Source organism: Geotrypetes seraphini, chromosome 11, assembly GCF_902459505.1.
Source record: "Geotrypetes seraphini chromosome 11, aGeoSer1.1, whole genome shotgun sequence".
Lineage (NCBI taxonomy): Eukaryota > Metazoa > Chordata > Amphibia > Gymnophiona > Dermophiidae > Geotrypetes > Geotrypetes seraphini.
Genome location: NC_047094.1, coordinates 52,684,376 through 52,709,503, shown reverse-complemented (window position 1 = coordinate 52,709,503; position 25,128 = coordinate 52,684,376). Strand labels below are relative to the sequence as shown.

General features: G+C 43.3%; 1 protein-coding gene across 2 annotated transcripts in view; it reads left to right on the top strand.

The window, feature by feature from the left end:
* Positions 1-25,128, top strand: part of NTN3 (netrin 3) — a 312,749-nt gene that overhangs the window by 35,183 nt on the left and 252,438 nt on the right. Inside the window, exon 1 of one of the 2 annotated variants that reach the window (XM_033963624.1) lies at positions 2,419-2,855. The exons of the other annotated variant lie outside the window; for it this stretch is intronic. The gene's annotated coding sequence lies outside the window, so the exon portion shown is untranslated. Of the gene's footprint in view, positions 1-2,418; positions 2,856-25,128 lie in introns of those variants that run through there. 2 annotated transcript variants of the gene reach the window in all.

Sequence of the window (25,128 nt, the reverse complement as noted above, 5' to 3'; positions counted from 1 at the left end):
CACATGTGGCCCGCCACATACTATTATGAGGCCCTCAGTATGTTTATCATAATCACAAAAGTAAAATAAAACAGTTTCTTGATCATATGTCTCTTTAGCTATAAATTACAATATTATTGTTAAGACTTAGCCAAAAGGAAAGATTTATAAACTATAAAGAGTTTTACCACATCTCCCCCATACTTCAAAAACCTGCACTGGCTACTAGTTGAGGCCATAATTATCTTCAAGGGATGTCGATACAAAAAATTCCTTGACAGGACACTATCCTTTCAGGCAAGCATCTGGAACAACATTCTAAGCACCCTTCTCCGGAATTCTTCATCATACCAATCCTTTAGAAAAACTCTGAAACCCCACTTATTCGACAAGTTTATCTGATCCTTCGAATCCCCATCCAATCTAACCACACTCCCAACACGCACCTCCTCCTACCTTTGCAACCCACCCTCTTCTCACCCTCTCCCACTAAACCAATGCTGTAACCTCCCTGTTCTCTACTCTTGTATCAATATCTGCCGTATCCACATTGTATCTCTACTTTACTTTATACCATCCTCAACTGAAAAGGTATTTCGGGATATAAATAAAGCTATTATTATTAGTATTAACTATTTTTTCTGAGGCCCTCCAAGTACCTACAAAGCCAAAATGTGGCCCTGCAAAGGGTTTGAGTTTGAGACCACTGCTCTACACCCTTTATTCACTGGATACACCCAGACCCAAAACTAATTTTTCTCTACTTCCAGGTTTGGATCTGCCCTCTGCCCCCCCCTAGGGGTGTGCATAGCCAGCCGGGTCCAGAACCTCCTGAGACCTGCACTTCAGCACGGCTGCCGGTCCATTCCCGTGGCCAAAAAAAAGGCTAAGAAGCTGGCGGGAGTGGCGAAAGCGTCCTTTAAGGAACACCCTCCCGATCTGGTTCTATACCTCCCCCTTCGTGATGCCACCAGACAGTGTTCTAAGCTATCGGTCGACCTTGCCTGGGTCACAGCACCCAGGCAAGGTCAAAAAATGTCTGAGAACGCTGTCTGGTTGTGTCACGAAGGGGGCGAGATAGAGCCAGATCAGGAGGGTGTTCTTTAAAGGACGCTTTCGCCGCTTCCGCCGGCTTCTTAGCCATTTTTGAACTGTAGCAGTGGCGTACCAAGGGCGGGGGGTGTGTGTCAAAAAATTGATGGGTCAGGGGGTGTAAAAAAAATGATGGGCAGGGGGGGTGTCAAAAAAATGATGGGTAGGGGGTGTGTGTGTGTGTGTAAAAAATGATGGGCCCCGGGTTCACATACCCTAGGTACGCCACTGCCTCTGACAAAGAAATCGCGTACTCACCTGACATCTAGCCTTGCCACCTCTTCAGTGGCATAGTAAAGGGGGTGCGATCCAGCCCTGGCTCAGTCCTCCTAAGGGCGTGGCACCCCTCCTCCTCTTGGCCCCCCCACTCCTCTCCTCGCCGCATACCCCTTGCCTTCCCCATACCTTTTTTTACTTCCCCGGCATGAGGTTGCTGCCCGCGTCGCCATCGGCACTTCCTCTGACATCACTTCCGGGACCCACGCCTAGGAAGTGATGTCAAAGGGCGAGCCGATACTGACGTGGACCTGCTTCTCATGCCGGTGAAGTTAAAAAGGTATGCAGCACGGCAGGTTGGGTGGGGAAGAGGGTGGGGGAGGGACGCCACTGCACCTCCTCCGATCTCCACATCACATTTACGAACACCGCGCCGTCTACCACTACCACAGCACACACTTAACTCTATTCCCATTCACTTTATTACCAACACACCCCACATTTATTGATTTTAAGTCTAGGGTTACCATATGACTCCAGAAAAAGGCGGGCAGATTGAGACATCCGGGTTTTGCTTCTATTGCTTTCAATGGAAGTAAAACCCAGATGTCTTAATCCGTCCTCCTTTTTCAGGAGCCATATGGTAACCCTAATTTTATAACACCATACCCTTCCCCCCAAAAATGTAATACAGTGCTCATTTCTCCCCTACCCTTCCATAGTTCTCCAATGTTTCTTTATATTATTCAGTTTATCTCCTCTTTAGACGTTGCATTTCTAGGCAGTAATCTCCTTCCTCACCCGTTCTATTCTTTTCTTTTTACACTTGTTTCTCCTACTTTCTCTCGTACTCCGTTACCTGTTTTTTCTTACGTTTTCTCTTTTAACCAATTAATTTTTTTTCCTATGTTATCTTCAGTTTTTTCTCTGTTCTCTTTGTTTTGTTTTTAATTTTTCCCCCCATCATTAGTGTCTCTTTTTCCCTTTCTCAACAGAGCAGAAAGGGAAAACTCTGTGTGAGAGACACACACACACACAGGGGGAGGGCTTGAGAGAGGGTAGGCTTCCCATTGCATTGAAATTGCACAGCAAAGGGAGGCAAGCATAGCATAGCATAGACACATATCTCTGCATGTGATTAAATGTTTTCAAATCTGCTTTTCATTTGCTCGGGGGGGGGGAGTAGCCTTTTTTTCCCCCCTTCTTTTCAGCCCATGCATTTATTGAAACCTTTTTACTCTGCTCAAAGGCAGCAGCAAGGAGCTGTTCCGCGACCGGTTTGGCTTTTTTTCCACCCCTCTTCCCTCTGCTTTTTTCTCTAATTCCTCTCTTCCAGCTCAGGCTTGAGGGAGTTTTGCCGGTGCCAACAGAGAAGTGTGACTGACTGGAGGAGAAGAAAAGCAAGGCAAAGAATCCAAGACCAGTTGAGGAGAGCTGCATCCTCCGTCCCGATTGCATTCTGTCAATAAACAAAAATTCTGTTTCAAAGCAGCACTTGAACTTGGAATTTTTGGGGGTCTCAGCGGTGTATATAATCCAAGTTGTTTTCTGCCTGTCTTCTCAGAACAGTAAGTCTGTCAATTTTCCATTCTTTTCTTATACTTCAGGTGTTTCTTTTTATTTTTACACTTGTCTGCAAATATTTAAACATCCAATGGGTTTCTGTTGTTAGTTTAGTTTTAGAAAGTGGACAGTGAACTTTATGCAGCATCCACTAAAATCTCATTTGTTAGTCAGTTAAAAGCTTAACAAAAAAGCAGCTGCAATCATGCCTTTTTTTTAAGGGGTTTGCACGTCTCCCTTACTTTTTTCTCCTATTGTTTTCATTTTCTCCGTGCTTTTGATTTCCTTTTTAATCCTTTTCATAGCCCTTCCTGGGACTCCAGACAAGGGGATGAAACAGTATTTTTTTTAAAAAAAAATAATAATTTTATTGAAGTTTCCATTTGGCTGGTTGCTTTTTAATTAAAGAAGGAAGACAGGCACTCAGGCTTTAATCCTGTACTTAAAGGATCTCTCCAACTTTCCCATTTATTTATGGTGATCGCTTTACTCTTTAATTGATTAGGATATAGAGATTGCCTCTCGCCACCCATTAGTGTAACTGCTCTATTCATTACTAAACAGGAGACTGGAGATTCTATTATAAAGCTGGCCTGGGCTCTGTTTTGAAATGTGCTTATCAATCTTTTTTTTTTTTTTTTATTGTGCATCGAACAATAAGATTTTGAAATGATCCTGAGATTTGTTTTGCAAGTCAGCTCATTCTAAATGAGCAGGTTTAATCGTTTCTTTTCCATGGCTTGGATAGTACATCCGTGGGAGAACTAATATAAATTCTTAGACGTGGGGAAGACAGTTGGCCAAAGCCATTTGGACGGGTTTGCCATGGCTGAAAATGGCCCTTCTTCAGTCCAGCGGAAAGTGCAAAATCTTTTTAGGTGGTGCATACTTTTTGATGGATTGACGAGAGGAGAGGGCGGGGTAGGGAAGTAGGGTGGATTGGATTTTCAGACAGAAAGCAAAAAAAAAAGCAGGTGCAAAGTTCCTGGCTACTTTGGTACTCGTAGGCAGTTTGCAACGAGAAATCAGATCGGCTGCACCCTTCACAGGTACAGTATGTGTGGGCTTTCTGACGATCGTCTCTGAAACCTACACAGTGGTTCAGACCTGGCAATGTAGTCTAAAGTTTCAAGAAAAATAACTAAATGCAGCCCTTTTCCCAAAGTGTTTTTACTCTTACCTTTCTCTGTGGGTCTTCATTTTGTGACTTCTTGCATGCTGGCAAGGCAATAAAGAAAGAAAAGGGGGGGAGGAAAACATGGTATTTTAAAGTGGACTATCAAATCATCATGAGAAACCTGCAGATTAAGAACTGTCATCATATTAGCCCAGCCCCTTCTGTAAATAGCTTCTGTTATTGTCCAGGTACAATGGGCAGCAAAATAACTTCTATTTAAAAATGGTGACAGCACCTGTACAGGAACATAAGCAATTCTATAAGGAATTTCCGGATTTTTCTTGTGTCTGACCACATGTTCTCCCTACACTTCTCTGGTGCTCAGTGAAGTCACAAGCCAGCGGAACCTTATCTAGATATGTTCCTAGCTCTTCTAGAAACCATTATGAATGAGGATGACCTATTGGGAGACAGGATAAGGCAACATTTGGATAACAAATGGCTGTGATCTCTTATTTCTTGTCCCTCTTTCGTTGCCTCCAAAAGAGAAAGCTAATGCTCTTCCACATAAATTGGAAACTGAATCTGCACGATGCTCAGTCTTAGCAGATATTGGTTTGACGAGAACCTCAGCCCACATGTATGCATATGTATCATAAGAAGCAGAAAATAAGCACCACGTCTAGCAGATCTAAAAACTAGACTTAGTTCAAGGAAACAAGGTAACTGGCTAGATGTTATACCATTATTTGAATACAAATACAAAGGGCTCCTTTTACCAAGGTGCACTAGCGTTTTTAGCACACGCACAAAATTAGCACTAGCGCTAGCTGAAAAATTACCGCCTGCTTAAAAAGAGGCGGTAGCGGCTAAGTGCGCGCTAAAACCACTAGCGCACCTTTGTAAAAGGAGCTCCAAAGTTTCGGGGCATTTGCCGAGAGGGCTATTACTAGGGGGTGCTGAAAAGTTCTCAGCCTAACCTAGACGAGAATGGCGTGAATATGGTTCAAGCAGTGATCCGAAACAAACAAACCGGAAAACACACCGAATTTTGTTTCTACAAATTGGCACTTAAGGAAATAAGATAACGCTCCAGCTACAGTGACAAAATAACACAGAATTTAGGAAGTAAAAGTTGCTTGGTTGGGCTGAGAATTTTTCAGCACTCCCCTGTAGATGTTAAATATTTGCTAACTTTATAATAATAGCTACTCAACTACCTTGTTATTTTTAAACTTACTTTTTGTCTCCCGGTAAGTAATTAGCTGAAAGGGCTTGTTCGAAATGACTGAGGTCAGGCATTCACTGTCCCGTGCTTTACTCGCAGATCCCAGCCAGCAATGCATACTCCCTGCTGTCCCGAGCATCGGCAATATCCTGCAATGTGAATATCTCCACAAATATTCAATTTCCCCCCTCTGCACACACATATCAGGCCCCCATTGGTGTCATATTGTAAAAGAATCCCAGCTCTGTCAACAGGTTGTTATCCAAACATGAATTTTGATGTGACTGATGGAATGGTCACACAAATGGTAGCCAATTGTAAAGAGAGGGGGAGAGAGAGGTTATTTAGAGGATATTATAAAGTAAGTCATCAAATACAGATTCTATTTTAATCCTGTCATAAAAGTATCAACATAGGCAACTGCCCTCATGCTGGTACTGGTGAACTGCTTTTCATAATGGTATGATGTTGGAAGCTTCTGACTTCAGCCTAAAAGAGAAATGGAAGAAGCACTTATGGATGGATGTTACTGACATATCTGCCTGTTTGTTTCTTTGTTTTCATTTTTTTCCCTGTGTCCATAAAAAAATGCCATGCTGATGACCCCCCTCCCTCAACAAACAACCCCAGTATCAAAACATCATCAGGAGGGATGGTCACTCCCTCCTGCCACCCAAAACCCCCATGCTAGCCAAAATCAGCAGGAGGGATGCCCACTCCATCCTGCCACCATGATCCCCCTGCACCAACACCCCTCCCCTCGCAAGGCCCCCCCAAACCAACTCCCCTTCCCTACTCCCCTTCCTAAAAGAAAAATCAGCAGGAGGAATGTCCACTCCCTCCTCCCATTAGATACCTCAGTCCCTGAACCCTCCCCCCATAACCCCGAACCTCCCCCATATCTGGAAATTAGGTTAACAGCAGTCCTTCCTGCTCCTCAGGCCCGTCACTCCAAAATGGCAGGTCTTCCCCTTCCTGGTGCATCCGGGATGTATGGGGAGGGGCCTAAGGCCCTGATTGGCTCAGATACCTAAGACCCCTCCCAGGGAAGTGGCCTTAGGTGTCTGGGCATCCCTCCTGCTGTCTGGGCATCCCTCATGCTATCAATCTAATTTCCAGGTGTGAGGGGTGGGGGGGGGTTCAGGGGGTGGTTTGGGGGGCAGGGGCATTTGGTGGCAGAAGGGAGTGGGCCTCCCTCCTGCCTCTATTCTGGGTCCAAGTTAGTTCATCGGGGGAGGGGGGTCATCAGGGAGGGCCATCATTGGCAGGGAGGATGGCAAGGCATTTTTTTTCATGGAGCAGATATTGTGCATGTGTAACACACGCACAACATCTATGCCATAAAAAAAAATAAAAAGAAAAAGAAAGAAGTCCCAATAGCTGAGTGGCAGGAGGCTGCTTTGGTGCTTCTCCTGCCGCTCAGCTGTCTGGGCTTCCCCAAACTGGCTCTGTGACTGGTCAGACGGAATAAAGGCGAACCTCTGTGCAAAATCATTTACATGGACACTTGTTGGAACATCAACGGCTGTTCCACAATCGGCCTAAAAATTGGCCAATAGTGACTCGCAAGGGCTTAGCAACATCTAGCCCTCAATGAATTACAGATCTAAAAAGAAATCAGTTTTATGCTAGTCTGGTAAGGTCCTCCAGCATCATCCTCATGGTTGTTTTCAACATGTCCAGCCATCTAATTGTAGGTCGCCCTCTCTGCCTGGTTCCTTCAATCTTCCCAAACATAATGCCCTTCTCCAATGATCTTTCTGTTCTGACAGAGTAACCAAAATAAGAGTTGTAAGTTCCTCATTTGGGCTTCATGTGACATAGCCAGTTTGATCTCTTCCAGAATCAATTTGTTAGTTCTTCTGACAATCGATGGTATATAGAAAATTCTTTTCCAACACCAAAGCTCAAATGAGTCAATCTTCTCTCTGTCTTGCTTCCGTAGTGGCCGGCTTTTGCATCCGTAATTGACCAATGATTAATTAATAATAATTATTAATTATTAACATCAATTATTAATTGCTAATGGATGATTAACTAGTTTGTATGGATCTGGGATCCATGCCCAAACTTTTGTACCCAACTTTGGGTGACCTTTATTGAATCCGGGGGATATTTTATTAAAGAGCACTGAAAGATATTTATCTACACATAGGTCACTTCACAAAATTAGGTTTGTGCAGTTTTGAAAGGAAAATCTCTGCAGGAAATAGTTATGTCTATAACCCATGCAAGGAAATACCAGACATGTCTCTGATCTGCCCATGCCCCTCTCAGGTCCATATATCCCTTTGCAGTTGTGTGCTCTGAACAGTGGCATAGTAAGAGGGGAATCAAGGGGGGCAGTTCGCCCCAGGTGCCATGTTGGTGAGGGCACCGACACCCCTCCTCCTCTCCACCCCCGCCCCTTCCCATTCCTCCCCTCCATGCGTGTGCCCCCTTCCCTTACCCCATACCTCTGGTTGAAGTTGTGGTTCGCGGCAGTCAAAAACGTGTTCTTCACGACCCCTTTGGCTCTCCCACTGATGTCACTTCTGGATGCTGCGCATAGCTGTACCTGACTCCTTAGATATCTACTAACCAGTATGACAGAAAACATAGGGCTTCTTTTACAAAGGTGCACTAAGCGTTATAGCACGCATTAACCACGCACTTAACGCCAATGCATGCATATTAGTCTACGGACGCGTTAGCAATTAGCGCGCGCTAAAAAGCATAGTGCACCATAGTAAAACAGAGGGATAGTATTAGGTGCTCTTGTTGATTTTCAAATTAAAGGAGAATGGAATAGCTTTAGAGAAGCTCTTGGTAGTAATTCATTAGTATTGAAAGCGCCAATCTAGATCTGCAGTAGATGCTTGTGCTAAGGGGGTCCAGTAGTCTAGGTCTGACTCTAGAAGAACCCTGTTGATCTTATATATCATCTTATATTATTTATTCATGGAATCTGAAGTTATCGAGGATGCTGACAGACTGGAGCTTGTTATCCTTTAAACCAGGGGTGTCCAACCTTTTGGCTTCCCTGGGCCGCATTGGCCCCCAAAAAATGTTTCTGGGGCTGCACAAATGCGCAAACGCTGCAGCAAGACAGAGGAGGGAGCCGGCAAGATGGTAAACACCCGGGGGCAGCAGAGGAAAACCCTGCATCGCCCTCGACCGGGGCAACACAAAATACTTCACGGGGCCGCATGCGGCCCTCGGGCCGCAGGTTGGACACCCCTGCTTTAAATTGTAAGTCAAAATACTTTCAAGGCAGATGAATCCAAGCATGCATTACAAATTGTTGGTCAGGCTCTGTCAGAATTGGTCCTGGAAAAAGGGTAGCACCTGAGTGGAGAAAAACTAGAAGATTTTTCTCATTCTGTGCACGTGACCTAGGGTGATTTGCAGCATTTGGTATTTGCACTGGGTTAGGATAATGAAAACAGGATCTGTTTGCTATAAAGAAAGATTAGTAGTAAAATAAACGTGGTTATGTGCACAAGGTACTATGGACTCCAATTAAAGTATAAAAATAGATACATCCCAAATAAAATTCTGTTGGTCATGGAAAGATACAATTGGTACATTGGAACATATGTTGTTTAAATGTCCTTATATGGCTTCTTATTGGGGTAAAATTTGGACAACAATTTCATCCTTGCTATATATATCAGAGCCATTAACTTATCCAATTGGGGGTTTCGGGTTAAAGTCTACATTAAGGGGGTCCTTTTATTAAGGTGCGCTAACCGATTTAGCGCACGCTAAAGATTATCACGCTCTAAATGCTAAAACATCCATTAAATTACTATGGGCATCTTAGCATTTAGCACATGCTAAATTGGTTAGCGCACCTAAATAAAAGAGCCCCTAAGTTCTTTTAAGACACAATTATTCAAGAACTTAATAAAAATAATAATAAAAACTATTTTAATTCATTGGAAGGATTTCTCTAAATTGGAATATAATATGTGGTGCAATATGTTATGTTTGTACAGTAAATATGAGACAGTTTATGCAATTAAATGTAGTAAGTTGGAAATATTTAGGGGTCATTTTATTAAAGTACGTTAATCAATTTAGTGCACGCTAACTACTAAGACATCCATTATATTCCTATGGGCATCTTAGCATTTAGCGCACGCTAAATTGATTAGTGCACCTTAATAAAAGGACCCCTTAGGAAAGTACCCCTTAGGGTATTACAACCAGAATGAAAGAAGTTATCCTTCCGATGTATCGGGCGATGGTGCGTCTGCATCTTGAGTACTGTGTCCAATATTGGTCGCCGTACCTTAAGAAGGACATGGTGATACTCGAGAGGGTTCAGAGGAGAGCGACAAGTCTGATAAAAGGTTTGGAAAACCTTTCATACGCTGAGAGATTGGAGAAACTGGGACTCTTTTCCCTGGAGAAGAGGAGACTTCGAGGGGATATGATAGAGACTTACAAGATCATGAAGGGCATGGAGAAAGTGGAGAGGGACAGATTCTTCAAACTTTCGAAAACCACAAGAACGAGAGGGCATTCGGAACAGTTGAAAGGGGACAGATTCAAAACCAATGCTAGGAAGTTCTTCTTCACCCAACGTGTGGTGGACACCTGGAATGCGCTTCCAGAGGGTGTGAAAGGACAGAGTACGGTATTAGGGTTCAAGAAGGGATTGGACAGTTTTCTGAAGGAAAAGGGTATAGAGGGGTATACATAGAGGACTACTACACAGGTCCTTGACCTGTTGGGCCACTGCGCGAGCGGACTACTGGGCACGATGGACCTCTGGTCTGACCCAGCAGAGGCACTTCTTATGTACTTATGTTTAATGTTATTATATTTAGTTTGGATTATTATTTTATGACACCCTATGGCTTATTTTTCTTTTTCTAATATATTTTTGTTTGTTTGTGATGTTTTTTCTTAAAAAAAATAAAATATTTATGAAAAAAATAGGAGCAGTTATGTGTATAACATATTTGACCAATTAGCACTAAATACAAATTATTTATTTGTTGGAATTTGTTAACAGCCTTTATGGAAAGTTTCACCCAAGGCGGTGTACAACAAGTATAATTCCACATAAAACTTACAGTTTTGTTAACAGCATAATAGTAGCAAAAAGACCAAACGAACATAATTACAATGAGTAAGGTAAACTCAAAATCAGCAAATTGAAACTTAATAATAGAACTAATATGAAACAGTTTGAAAAATATTCTTATTAACTGCACTAAAATTCAAATAAGAGAGATATAAAGTCAACATACCTTATATACTCAAATATAAACGCATCCGAATATAAACTGAGATACCATTTTGCCTCCCATTTTAGAGGGAAAAATGGTAACATGAATATAAACCGAGGGTTTATATTCCACCATTCCTTCCCTTCCATTCCCTTTGGTGTCAGGCATTCCTACCACCTTCCCTGCCAGTAGTGTCCGTCCTCCACGCGCCCTCCCCCCACCACCACTGGTAGAGTTCTCTTGCTTTCAGCGTCCACTCCATGAACCAGCAGACTCTCCTCACCATCAGCACACCATGCCCCCACCCCCATGAACTGGCAGCACCATGCTCCCTTCCCCTCCCTCCTTCATTGCCCCTCCCCCTCCCCCACGCAAACAGGATGACTAATCCTCCTCCCTGCAGTGTTAACTTGTTCTATTGATCACTCTCTCCTCAAAAATGGATTTCCTGTCCTATTAACCCTCTTTCTTCCTCCCCTCTTAAAGTCAATCAATTTGTACCTTTGCTTAATCTTTGTAAACCGCATAGAACTTCACGGTATTGCAGTATATAAGCTGTTATTATTATTATTATTAACAAGTACTAACTGGCATTACTTTTCTGTTGCATGCAAAACAGACTTGACACCCTTATTCTGTAAACAGTGTGCCCAACGTCTCTCATGCACAAATGGAAAGGGGGTATTAATGAGGGAGGGGCAAGGGCATTTCAGGGAAATTCTGATTATTCTTATACACTTTCTATAGAATAGATACATTTACATGGCCAACTGCCACATTTGGAAGTCACCATTTATGCCAGGAAAGTCACCATTTTGCGCTTACAGTCTGGCACATAATTGCTAGTGTCCTATAAAAGTTTTGGTGCATAACTTTGCCCTTATAGAATTCTGGCCTAGCAGCCAGTTTGTTGGTACCCGACTATAGTGGCCTACCAGTATATAGAATTTATCCCATAGGGTAATTCTGTAAGGAGTTGCATAGATATGGGCAGCATGTACACATCAGAATGCCTGTATTCTAGATAGTCGTGTATGTGAATACATATGGATGTTATTGGCACCTTTCTAAAAGTACATCCATATTTTCCATAGTGTGCACTTTGCAGGTAGAGGCTGACTGTTTTGGATTTACATTTGGAGAACAGTCACAAAAAAAGGGGGGGCCAAAAAAATCCCACTCAAAGGGAGGGAGACCATACAACACAGTGGGAAAAACTCAACCCGGAATCTGGATGAACACAAGACAAATTCACTGTAGTTATAGCAAATTTGTGTGGTCCAATTTAGGCAAGGTTGAAAATCCACAAAAAGTAAAATTAGGCAAATTAGTGGAGCCAAAAGATGGAGAGGAACCGACGCGGTCCGTGTTTTGGCTGGATTTGCCTTCTTCGGGAGTCCTTAAAAAGATTCCCCAAAAAACATGCCCCCTCTTTTGCTAAGGCGTGCAAGCCGATGTAGCGCACACCAGCGATTAACGCGTGCTAAATGCTAACATGTCCATAGAATATAACGGGAGCGTTAGCATTTAGCGTGCACTAATCGTTAGCGCGTGCTAAATTGATTAGTGTGCCTTAGTAGAAGGACCCTATAGTTGATAAGAAGTACACTACATGTGGAAATATATGAGAAAAAGATGTGAAGGATGTGAGAGAAATGAGAATGTGTAGGAAAATGAATAAAGTAAAATAAATGCAAAGAATAATTGCAAGAGATTAAAAAAAATAGAAATAAATGACGTGATTATGGTACCCAATATAAATTCACTTTTGCTTTCATGATCACGTCTTACTTAATTGAATAAATTCTAACAGGTTTTAGTTCTACTCAGTGCTCTGTATCTTACTTAGCAAACTGTAAGCAATGGGAAGGTGCCAAAATGATAGCAGCACCCATTTGAAGCCACCACATCACTCCAATGGCGGTGCCCTGTGCAGCTGCATCAGTTGCGCGGATCTAAAAAAAAAAAAAAAGCCACAGTAGCACAGTGTTGAGTCTACAGCCTGGCTGCCCTGGTTAGGCTCACTCTTGCTATTGAAAGCTAAGCAGCATCAGGCCTGGTCAGTACCTAGATGGGGGGACCACAATGGAATACCAGGTGCTGTAGGCAACAGGGACCCATGTTGGGCAGCAGCAACATAGTAGAGCCATGTAGTGCACAGGAGAAGGCGATAGCAAACAACTCCTGTATTCTGCCTTGAAACATCACAGCAAGAATTCCTCACTGCATGCAACCCAAAGGCATCCCTCCCTCCCTCCCCCCCAGTGTTAGTTGGTACTGTGCTTTATTACCTTGGAAACACTTAGCAGATCTGAACCCTCTTCTCTTTCAGCACTGAGCAGCACCCTGCTTCCCACCTGATTGTAAGGTTGAACCTTTACAAATCAGAAAATATTATTCCTGCCAAATTAAATGGCAAGAAAAGTCCACAATATATTGTCAGCTACTGCACAGAAGTAAAATCATATATATATATTTTTTTACATCTCTTGTTTGCTTCTTCCCTAAGGCTGCTCACTGAATCCAGATTTGAAAGGCAGGGTTGATCCCGTCCTAGATTTACCCCAGTGCATCCTGGGACTTGTAGTCTTGCTTTTCTTAGGGAAATTACTGGGGTAAACCCAGGACTGGATCAACCCTGCCCTGTGAATCTGGATCCAGTTGGCAGCCTTATTCTTGCATCCAGGGCCAGCATTATGAGGGTGAACAGCAAAGAGAACAGTTGCCCTGGGTTCCCATTCTACAGGGGGCTGTGAACCTCTATCTACTACATCCTGCTGATGGGCTTTAGGCCCCTCTTAAATTCTTGCCCTTGATGCAAGGACTAGGGGAATCATAACTACAAATCCCTGCATGCAATGGGGGTAAACCAAGGACTAAATCTATCCTTTTGAGCTAATCTAGATCCAGATGGCAACTCTAGTCCTGGTAGCACCAGCCCTGCCTGCTTCCCTGCTTCTCATTTACATCTGTCAATTCCAAAATTGCACTGCTTCAAATTTGCAAGTTGAGGTATGAATCCAGGGCAGAATTCCCTGATGGAGAGATCATTTCCTGACATCCTTTCTTCTCTCAGTGTACCCCTGAGAAAACGATCAATCACTCATCACCAAAGGTTACTGTGGAGGTTTGAGCTTTCACCTTCTGTTCTGCCCTCTAATTATGGATGCAAAAACAACATAATTCACAGTTGTAGCATTCAAAAGGAAGACAGGAGAGATTGTAAAGTCCACATGTGTGTTCAGTCAGTGCAGCTGCTCCCTCTTCCTCAAATTCCAGCTGCAGATCAGGAATGGACTCTCCCTGGGAAGTGTTGTTGTTGATGGAACCTATTGACTGTGGGTTGGCTTTGTTGTCAGCTCAGAATGAAGAGAGGGAGAAGGTGTGATGATAACACTGGTTTATTCAGGAGTTCAAAACTAGCAAAGACCCTGATGCACAAAACTTAATGCCACCGCTAGGATAGATTAACACCAGTAATGTGCACAAGATTCACGGAATGCTCCCGTTCATATGCTACCATGAGCAGTGCAAATTGTATTTAAATGCACTGAAATGGATTCAAATGCTGAAAATGCAATTATTTGCCATCTGAAAATATTCTCTTCATATTTGCCTGATAGTAATGTATGATTTAAACTTTAAATCCTGCTTATAGCTCTGAATTGTTGGAATCTGACTTGCTTTGCATGCAAATGTGAATTGGTTTTGTCATCTACTTTGGAATTGATCATTTGATCCGACGCCTTTTTGTTTTCATAATTGGCGAAATGTGTATTGACTCGATATACTGATATTTTATATTGGGGGGGGGGGGATGCTTATGATGTTGTCCAGTCACGTCTATGCTATATGTGGAAATCGTAGGGAAACAAGATTTTATGTATGTGATATGTAAACCACAAAAAAACAGGGAGGAACGGAGGAAAGTAATAATACAAAAATTCAAAAATATCACTCCAAAACAAAAACACCACACAAGCCAAGAAAGCTAGCTTATTACTTAAGCGAAAGAAAAAGCCTCAGACAAACGGAGAGGTGTACCCACACTCTCCCACCCAAGCATCATAGGCAAAAAAAACTTTCGCACAAGTTTAAAGTTAGCAGGTGGGAGCAAAAAAATAGCCGAGAATGATTAATGGTAAAAACCACTGAACACAAACAGGCCAGGCTGATGATCGTTTCATAGCCGGTAAGCACTGCTTCAGGGCCTTAGCGCCAAATCCAGTGATTAGGTGATTAGGTAGTCGCTTAAAAGACAGCACAAAAACTAAGGGCCTGTTTTACAAAGCCGCGCTAGCGGCTGCCACACAGTAAAGGCCCCGAAGCCCATAGAGATTTAAAGGGCTTTGGGGCTGTTGCCGCGCGGCAGCCGCTAGCACGGCTTTGTAAAACATGCCCTAAGGTTTTCATCTGCCTTTTTTTTCACATTAAATTGCTGGGTTTTGGCTTCTTTTGAAAGGAGGAAAAGCCTGTAGTGCTGAGAGTGAAAACAGAAAAATGCCTATAATGAGACCGAACAAAGCTGGAGGTGCCAGCAGGCCCTGGCATCTGTTTTCCTAAGCTTTGGTGTGAGTCTCTCGGGGATTTAAACTGCAAAAATTTTATGGGGGGCTTATATTTCATGGCACAATGGACGGGTGCCAATGCGCACTTGCACTTCCTGTTTTGCCTGGCACAGGAGTTTTGTGGTAAGCATAGCTCTTGTGCACATGCATTGGTCATGTTCCTCCCCCTTGCTTTTGCTTTATGAAAATGCCTAACATTTGTATCCCATTTGCTTTGAGCACGGGGGAGCTAGTTTTCAGTGCTGTTTCTGCACTCTTCCCTCTAACACTGGAGTTTTGAACTTAGAATCCTTATTTATTTACTTTTCTATTCCGTTTTCCCAAGGGAGCTCAGAATGGTTTACATGAATTTATTCAGGTACTCAAGCATTTTTCCCTGTCTGTCCTGGTGGGCTCACAATTTATCTAATATACCTGGGGTCGTGGGGGTGGGGGAGAGATTAAGGGCTAGATTCAATAAGCAAACCGATCGTGTATCGATTGGTTTGCGAGCACTTTGCGACCAGATTTCCCTCCCGCACTATTCACTAACCTGTGTAGCGATTCGATTACAATCCGTGCATGCAAATGAGGGGAACTGCATGCAAAGTAGGCAGGGACGCGATCCACTAAACAAATTTTGCGATTCGACTGGGCTTTCCGCTCATCCTGTAAAGTGACTGCTGGGGACCAGTCGCAAACTGTTTTTCTTACTCTCCAGCTCTGCTCTGTCCTGTGTCTCCTGCTTGCTCACCCCGATCTTTCAGCCCTGTTCTTCCCCGTGTCTCCTGCCTGCTCGCCCCGATCTTGCAGCCCTGCTCTCTGCCCCGAAAATGAAATGTGCGGTGCCTGTCCCTGCTCTCTGCCCTGATCTTCCTGCCCTGCTTTCTGCCCCGAGCTCCTATTCTCTGCCGCCTTCCCTGCAGTGCGAGTCCGCAGGTTTAAAGGGGGGCTGCTTGCCGCAGTGCAGCCCCACTTTAAACCCGTGGGCTCGCACTGCAGGGAAGGCGACAGAGAGCAGGAAAGTCTGGGCGGCAAGAGCAGGGTTTGGAAGGGGAGACCAGGAGGGCGTGTGCAGAAAAGTTAAAAAAAAAAAAAAAATGGCCCCGGCTTGGACGGGCATGCGTAGACCATCTACAGATAGTCTGCACATGTGTGCGGATCGTGCACCAGCGATCTGGGCAGGCAGATGGGGGCGTTCCTCCGATTGCCCCCATCTGCATTTTTGTTTTTTGTGAATTCGTCACACCTGCCCGAGCGGGCAGGTTAGTGAATCTGGCCCTAAGTGACTTGCCCAGGGTCACAAGGAGTAGTGTGGATTTGAACCTACAACCTCAGGAAACTAAGGCTGTAGCTTTAACCACTGCACCACACTCTTCTCCCTGTGGTGGCGGAAACAAGTGTCAAATCTGTTCTCAACTAGAACAAATTTGACTAGAGCTAATATTTACATATTAACCTGAAGGCATAGGAGGGGCCCTGGGCAAGGCAGCTACAGGATGGAACCTCACTGTTGAGGTTACAAGACTGTATATTTCATTCTCGCTGTTTCTCGCTTAACTTTCTGATTTATGGCTGACTTTGGTTCCTCACTCTGTTTCCTCACTCTCCTTCATTCACTCTAGTTTCTTGACTTTTTACATCCACTTAGCTTTTAAAAGTTGGGCACATATAGGGGAACCCTGCCCATGATCTACTCATGTGTATGCCCCACTTGCAGATATGCGCTGTACCATTTATGCGTGGCTGTAAAGAATAACACTTAGGGCTAGATTCACAAAGCAAACCGATCATGTATTGATCGGTTTGCGACCCCTTAGCGACCCTGGCCCGATTCACTTACCTCTCTGCCAACCATCCTCCGATCTGCGCATGCAGAGATGGGGCATACGCTAAGAGAAAATGAATCTCAGAGCTAGATATGGTATTTAAATTGGCCTTGTAGCTTCAGTGCTATCATCTGTAGAAATGGCAGCACTGGATATACATGTTCAGAGACGACCAGAGCTGTTTGCAGAGATAGGCAGAAACACATCTCCATCCTCACTCTGCTCCAGCACTATCTGGATAAGGCCAAGGTACACGGTACAAAAACGTTTTGCAGCACTGTCCAGATAAGCTAGTGAAAATTCATGGATAGGGCACTGATCCAGATAACAGCTGCTTCTAGCTAGAGAAGTGCTTTTGCATATCAAGCCATGGGAAAAGTAATGATGAACTGGGGAGAAATAAAAGGATTTGTAAGGCGATTTACATTGCTTGTCCCCTAGACCTCATCTGATTTACTGCTTGGAAGCAATCCCGGCACTGCCGCTAACAATCCGTGCATTGTACGTTCAGATCACCTCTTGGACCTCACCTCTGACTTGAGTAATGATAATACAATTATTTTTAATTTTTCCCCTTTGGAAGTCATCACATAGTTCAAATACCAGAACTGTGCTACAAAGCCACCATCCCAGATGTGACTACTTATATCTTCGAGTAGTGCTATAATGGTAAAGCCTTATTCATAAATTATTACCATACCCTGTAAACTGTCCCTATTAAATACCAAGGCAATGAGAATTTGCACAACACTTCTTATTCACATTATAGCCCAATGAACTTTATGATTCTACATGTCAGGAACTTTAGGCTGAAGCCACACTTGTCCACCTCCCCATGCCTCCCTGCTGCTCATGCAGTGGCACCCTAATCTGCATAGGGCTAGGAGGTTAGCAACCTGCTGGTCAACACTTGCCATCACAAGCTTGCTAGAGGAAGGATTTGGGGCTTTTCTCAGTCTTGGAAGGAGTCAGGGCTCAGCCAGGAGGTTAGGAAAGATTAAAGAACTGAGAGGGAAGAGCAACCAGTGCCATCACCTTCCACCATCCAGTCAGTGGGAAGGAGGGACAGTTGCAGGGGGAAATGGTGACTTGATTGAAGCATGCAATCTTTCCAAGCTCCTTTGCTTCTGCTGCTGGGCCAACGAAACAGGCCAAGGAGAAATCAGCCATTACAGTTTCCACATACTTCTTGTAATCAAACTCTATGCTAGACCCTTAAAAGCAGAAATGTCCAGTCCAAAACCAGGCAGCCGGTCATCTTATATGGGTCATTCCAGACATTGCTATACCCCAATAGGGTTTGTATTTTGTGCCTGTCCAATCTGTTCTCCACTTGTTAGGCCTAGCCAGGTTGCAGTGGCTTAGTAAGAGGGAGGTGGGGAGAGGCGGACTGCCCCGGGCACTGTTTTGGTAGGGGCACCGGCACCTCTCCGCTCCCTCAATGCCATGCTCATGCCCTCCCTTCGCCACCCTAGTACCTCTTTGCCAGTGCAAGCAACTACTCTAGCCTCTTGCTCATGCCAGCCTGGATCCCTCTGAAATCACTTTCGGATCGCAGGGCCAGGAATTGATGTCAGAGGGAAAGCCAGCGCAAACAACATGTTGGAGAAGCTACTCAGATTTGAAGAGGTATGGAGTGGAAATGGAGGGCGTGAGTGTGGTGGGGGCATTAAAAAGAAAAACAGTTTTTTAAATTGATAATTTAGGTTGTGCATGGATATCCAAATGACTCCAAGCAATCCCTAATTTGAGGCACCCTCCAATGCCTGACAAGTAGACATGGTTAGGGGGTGGAGAATAGGCATGGTAGACTTAGACATTGCTAGACATCTCAGATAGGTGCAGGTAAATTAGGCCAGGTAAAATTTGGAGGGAGGGATGGAAAGCTTCTGCACAGGGGATGGGAGAGAGGAAACTGCAATGCATGGGTGAGAGAGGAGAGAGGAAGAATTGTTGGACATGGGATGGAGGAGAGGAAGGGAGAGATGCAACAAAAAGGTAGGAAGGGGTGAGAGGGAGAAATCCTGCATTTTGGTGGAGGGGAGGAAGACATGCTTGAAGAAGAGAAAGGGAGAAATGTTGGACATAGGCTGGAGGGCAGGTGAGATGATGTATGGGAAATAAATAAATGTTGCACTTGATAATGGAGGGGAGGAAGAGAAATGCTACATGGAAGTGAATAGAGAAGTTTGACCCAGTACACAAGGCAAGGAGAGAGAGAGATAGTAGACAGTGGGAAAGAAACAGAAATATTGGATATGGCAGTAAAAGGGAAAGTACAGAGATGGAAGATGGATGGTGAGCACAGAGAAAAAAGAAAATGTCAAATGGGCAGGAGACCCTGGCGATCGAGTTAACAGAAGACAAACAGAAACCAGAGATTCCACTCTTCGTTCCGTCAGAAAATTACTGAACGAAAAAAGTGGTTACTCGCTGGATTAAGTGTAAAGCACTCGATGGAGACTGTCCCAACAGAAGTTAGTTGGGCTGAGAACTTTTCAGCACCCCCCTTATACAATGGGCTGTTTTGGGGCTGATTTTTCTAGGTAATTGGGCGGGATTATAAAAAAAAGTGTCTGGCAACACTGGCTCTGGTGTCTGGGCGGTGCTGGAAAGAAAGATGAGGGTGCTCTAGCACCCACAGACCTGGCACCAATGCTGTATACCAGTGTCTCTCAAACTTTTTTTTAATCTCTGGCACACTAATTAGTAATTTCATTTATTAGTTATTAGTTAATTTGATTCCCTGTTTATTGAAATCTTATGTGAACCGAGTCAGGCCCCTATTTTTAGGAGATGGCATGGTATACAAATCTAAGGCTTAGATTAGATTTAGATTAAATGGAGCAAATGGTTTTCACGGCACATTATAACTGAAATTATAAAATTGCAAAACTAGCAAAAATTAAATTTGAGAGTTATCTATTTAAAGTTATTAAGCTATATATGGGTAATTGCAACAACAGTGAAACTAAAATAGATAGAATTGCTAATCATTGTGATGGATGTGCTTGTTTTTGAGTGCAAATTAATTCAAAACACGGCTCGATAGTTGACAAACACGCATTTCATCATCCACCATTTGCAGTCGTTCTCTCTTTTTTCAATTTAGGCCCTCTTTTACAAAGGTGCGCTAAGCATGTGTTTAGCATGCTCTAAATCAGGGATAGGGAACTCCGGTCCTCGAGGGCCACAATCCAGTTGGGCTTTTAGGATTTCCCCAATGAATATGCATGAGATCTATTTGCATGTACTGCTTTCAATGCATATTCATTGGGGAAATCCTGAAAACCCGACTGGAAGACAGCTTTCAAGGACCGGATTTCCCTACCCCTGCTCTAAATCAATGCGTGTACTAACCGCTAACACATTCATAGGATAACATGCATGCATTAGCGTTTAGTGTGTGATTAGCACACACTAATATTTATCGCATGATAAAAAGCATAGCGCACCTTAGTGAAAGAGGGGGTAAATTTCTGTCAGAGCTGAAAATCCAAGTTCGCAAAGATAAGAAGATCCAAACGGTAACAGAACCTTGATTGCTTTGTTGCTCAAGTTAGGATAGCTACTGCATAAAAAAATAAAAATAAAATTATTTGCCTGTTGTTTTCAAGGAGCAATCAAGTTAAAGAACGATGCTTGTCTGAGGGGTTGTATCCTTACGCACACAGACGTTCATAAAATTGACGGACTTGCGTATGAGACATACATGTCATCTATTCTAGTGTATACTTATGAAGGGAATTTCTAAAAATAAAATAAAATTCTGGAATCTCTCGTGGCACACCCGGAATCTCTTTGGAGAACACCACTGTGCCTTGGCACACAGTTTCAGAGACACTGCTGTATACCCTCCATAAAACAGATTCCTACCGTGAACCCTTCGGACACCTACTTTGATGCATGCAGTTATAGAATTGCTCCTTTAAATATAAATTTCAGGCATTATTTGCAGTGAGAGTTTGATGGTGACATCTTGGTTTTATAAAGTGCTTAAAAAAAAAAAAAAAGATTGATATAAGTAATCAATGTCCTGCCAGCCTGATGCCTACAACAGGAAGAGGAGATAACTATGTATCTTAGAGCAGTGGTTCCCAACCCTTCCTGGAGGACCACCAGGCCAATCGGGTTTTCAGGCTATCCCTAATGAATATGCATGGAGCAGATTTGCATACCTATCACTTCCATTATATGCAAATCTCTCTCATGCATATTCATTAGGGCTAGTCTGAAAACCCGATTGGCCTGGTGGTCCTCCAGGACAGGGTTGGGAACCACTGTCCTAGAGAATATGGAATAAATAAGAGGGATTCAGCACAGAATCAGGAAAATAATTTGTGCCAAACTAACTTAATAAGCTTTTCTTTTTGAGAACGTTAGAAAAAACACACACAATGGAGGTATTGTTGATGATATATACTGGGATTTTGTGAAAACATTTTATATTGTGCTCATAGGCATATAGAAACTTGTAATAAAAAGTCAGAAGCACAGGAATGTATGAGAAAATATGCAAGTGAATTGAAAATTGGGCAGATGGTTATGTACAGTAAGTGATTACAACTGAGGCATTCTTTATTGGATAACTGTAACAAGTGAAGTACAATTTGTAGCAACGATTTTGTACTATTTCAGATGATAAACAAGCATGTAATACATGCAAGAAATGATAAGGATGGGAAACAGAGTTACAGGTTGACTTGAATAGACTGACTGCATGAGAAGGAATCTGACAAATGAGTTTCTTCCATAGAAAAACATTAAGCTGTAGGACCTTGGTGACGGCAACATGTTTCATATAAACTGAAGTGTAAGAAGATTAGTCAAAATGGCACTGAAAAGATTAAAGATCTTATCAGGGCGGTTGGAACAATTTTTATATTGCGAGTGTGGGAAACTCTTCTCAGCCCATGAAAGTGGAAATCGTCATTTCGTAGCACCCCCTTGCTCAAGGTCTCATTGTAGACGGAGGATTACCGGTACTTGCCTTGTTCAAAGCTAGACTCGAGGATTAACAAAAGGACTTACAGTAGAGTTACCAGATTTTACGAATGTAAAATCCGGACATGTGGCCACGCCCCCCCTGGCCTGCCCAGTTCCATCCAGCCCTGCCCTGTTCTGCCCAAGTCATGCCCCATTTCGCCCCAGCCCCACCCATGAACCTCTTCTTGAGCTCGGAGCCGCATTTGGAGGGCCTTCGAGCATGTGCAGTGTGACACAATGGCATCACCGCATTGCTTCCGCGTACGTACAGATGCCCTCCAGAGACAGCCCCGGACGAAGCCATCCTGATGCCTGGACAGTCCTCTACAAAGAGTACATGTCCGAGTAAATCCGGACGTCTAGTAACTCAAACTTACAGTAGACTATTAACTGGAACTCAAGCAACCAGAACTCTCGAGCAACCAGAAAAAAAAAATATCAAAGAAAGACTGTAATATTTTAAATTAAAATGAAAATAAAATCAATATCTGGCAAACATTTAAGTGTAAACTTGGCACACCACACCTGAGTACGCCCATGCTTTGCCTACCACATGTGAGGTAGTTTGGAACAGTTTATGGTATGACATACTATGGGGTATAGTATTAGTTAGGCATATTTTTAATAGTAACTCTCAAGCAACCAGAAACTTCATTTATCCAATATCTAAAAAGCCCTATGGGGGCCGGTTAACTGAGAGTCTACTGTACATATATTGCACCTGAGTTAAGGGGGTGTATAGTGACCTGCCAAAAGTCACAAGGAGCATCAATGAAAGAGAAGTCATTGAATTTATTAACCCCTCTTTTCCAAATCTGAGTTTAAGGTGAGTCACAATCAGAAGAAAGCGATAGGAGTGTCTGGTGCTTGCTTGCTGTGGTACTCCAGCTGATTAGTGGGTCCCTCCCAGCTCTAGTCCTAACAAATAAAATAAACTTTGTGTGCCCCTTCCCAGCATCCAGGCATGCAAGGGGTTACAGATTTATGCAGTTACTTACTGTACCCTATGTAGTCAAGCACTGAACATTGGCACTTAACCACATAATTTATTTATTTTTCTATACTATTCTCCCAGGAGAGCTCAGAATGGTTTACATGAATTTATTCAGGTTCTCAAGCATTTTTCACTGTCTGCCCTGGCAGGCTCAAAATCTTTCTAATGTACCTGGGGCAATGGGGAAATTAAGTGGCACAAGAAGGAGCATGGGCTTGAACCCACAGCTTCAGGGTGACGAGGCTGTAGCTTTGATCATTGTGCCACACTACTTCTTCCCCCCTCCCCCCTACTTAGGGCTCCTTTTACTAAGGTGTGCTATGCTTTTTAGCGTGTGCTAAACGCTAACGCATGCATGTTAGTCTAAATGCGTGCTAAAACGCTTAGTGCACCTGAGTAAAACAGGGGGCTAGTCTCACTGAATTTTCCTTTATAATTTAGGTTTAACAAACCTCTCAGTCCAGACTCTGCCCCCAGACTGCCCACAAATTAGCCATTTTCAACTTAAATGTTAACTGCTGATATTCTGCAGTACTAACTAATTAAGGGCCACTGGATATTCATATGTAACCCCAAATGAGTGATTTAAGGGCTCCTTTTATCAAGGTGCGGTAGGCGGTTAATGTGCGGAATACCATGCGTTCAACCGCCTGCTGCGCTAATCGCTAATGCCTCCATTGACGAGGCGTTAGTTTTTAGGCTTGCTGTGGGGGTTAGCGCGTGATGAAATGTCCAACGCGCTAACTCCCGTAGTACACCTTGATAAAAGGAGCCCTAAGTGTATCTGCAAAAGTTGGAAGAATGATTTAATGTGTGGCAACTAAAATTCAGTGCAAAGAAGTGCAGAGTGATGCATTTGGAAAGTAGAAATCCGAAAGAGCTGTACATGTGCTGGGAAGTGAGAGGCTGATATACATGGATGGGGAGAGGGATCTTGGGGTAATAGGCCCAGATTCACTAAAGATAGCAATTCAATTGCTGTTGACCAATTTTAAAACAGCAATTGTTTCGTTATCTTTTTTCATACAAATGATTTCCATGCAGATGCAAATCATTTGCATGCAAACTCCCACCTCAATCAAAACTGCATATCCTTGCGTGCAGTGTGTGAACTCAGGACTGGATCAACCCTGTTGAGCAAATCTAAATCCAGTTAGCAACCTTAATAACATAGTAACATATAGTAACATAGTAGATGATGGCAGATAAAGACCTGCATGGTCCATGTAGTCTGCCCAACTTGATTCAATCTAAACATTTGTTGGAGGGGGGTTTCTTCTTCTTCTTTTTAGCTATTTCGGGGCAAGAATCCAAAGTTCTGCCCGGTACTGTTCTTAGGTTCCAACTACTGAAGTCTCCATCAAAGCTCACTCCAGTCCATCTATATCCTCCCAGCCCTTGAAGCCCTCCCCAGCCCATCCTCCACCAAACGGCCATATACAGACACAGACCGTGCAAGTCTGCCCAGTACTGTTTGTTGGGGTAGCAAGAGGCTTAACTGGTTCTGGCTGATTCAGAAGGCTAGCTGCCTAAGTTCAGGCTCTCAAGTTCAAGTAGCCTAAATCTAGGCTACTCTGTTTTGGCCACCTAAACTTAAACCTATTTTCAGCCACAAACCTAGCTGCCTAGATTCATCTGAAAAGGAGCTCAATTTAGTTGCTCATTATCTAAGTCAGATACTCATCTACTGAAAATCAGCACCTGTGTGTGATATGGACTCAGAAATGATGTGTGTTTCATAGATTCCAGGACAATTCAGAATGCAAATTCTAAACATAGGATCTAGAGCAGGGGTCCTCAAAGTCCCTCTTTGAGGGCCAAATCCAGTCGGGTTTTCAGGATTGCCCCAATGAATATGCATGCACATAGATCTCATGCATATTCATTGGGGAAATCCTGAAAACCCGACTGGATTCGGCCCTCAAGGAGGGACTTTGGGGACCCCTGATCTAGAGACTGAAATATTTGAGAGTCCACAAAATATGTATAACCCAATAAATGGAAATGCTGAAGATTCTAATAAAAATGAACTTCAAGAACTAAGTAGGATTTCATATGTATGATATACTTACCCTGAAAAAAATGTAAAATGTTGGGATAGATTTTTCATTTGACATGGTCAGTGTAATAAGTTAAAGTAAACCATTGGGCAGGCCTACATCTATTGTGATAGCTTGGATAGCAGCTGAATGTCACATATCCAGCTAAGTTCTAGTGCTAACCCTGCCACTCCTCCCCTGACCTGGACCCTTTTTAATCCAAATAATATCATTCTGCAATTTAAGTGGATGGATATTGTTCAGATATCTTTTCAAAATACATATCTAGTTAAGAGAGCTATGCACTTGTTCTGTG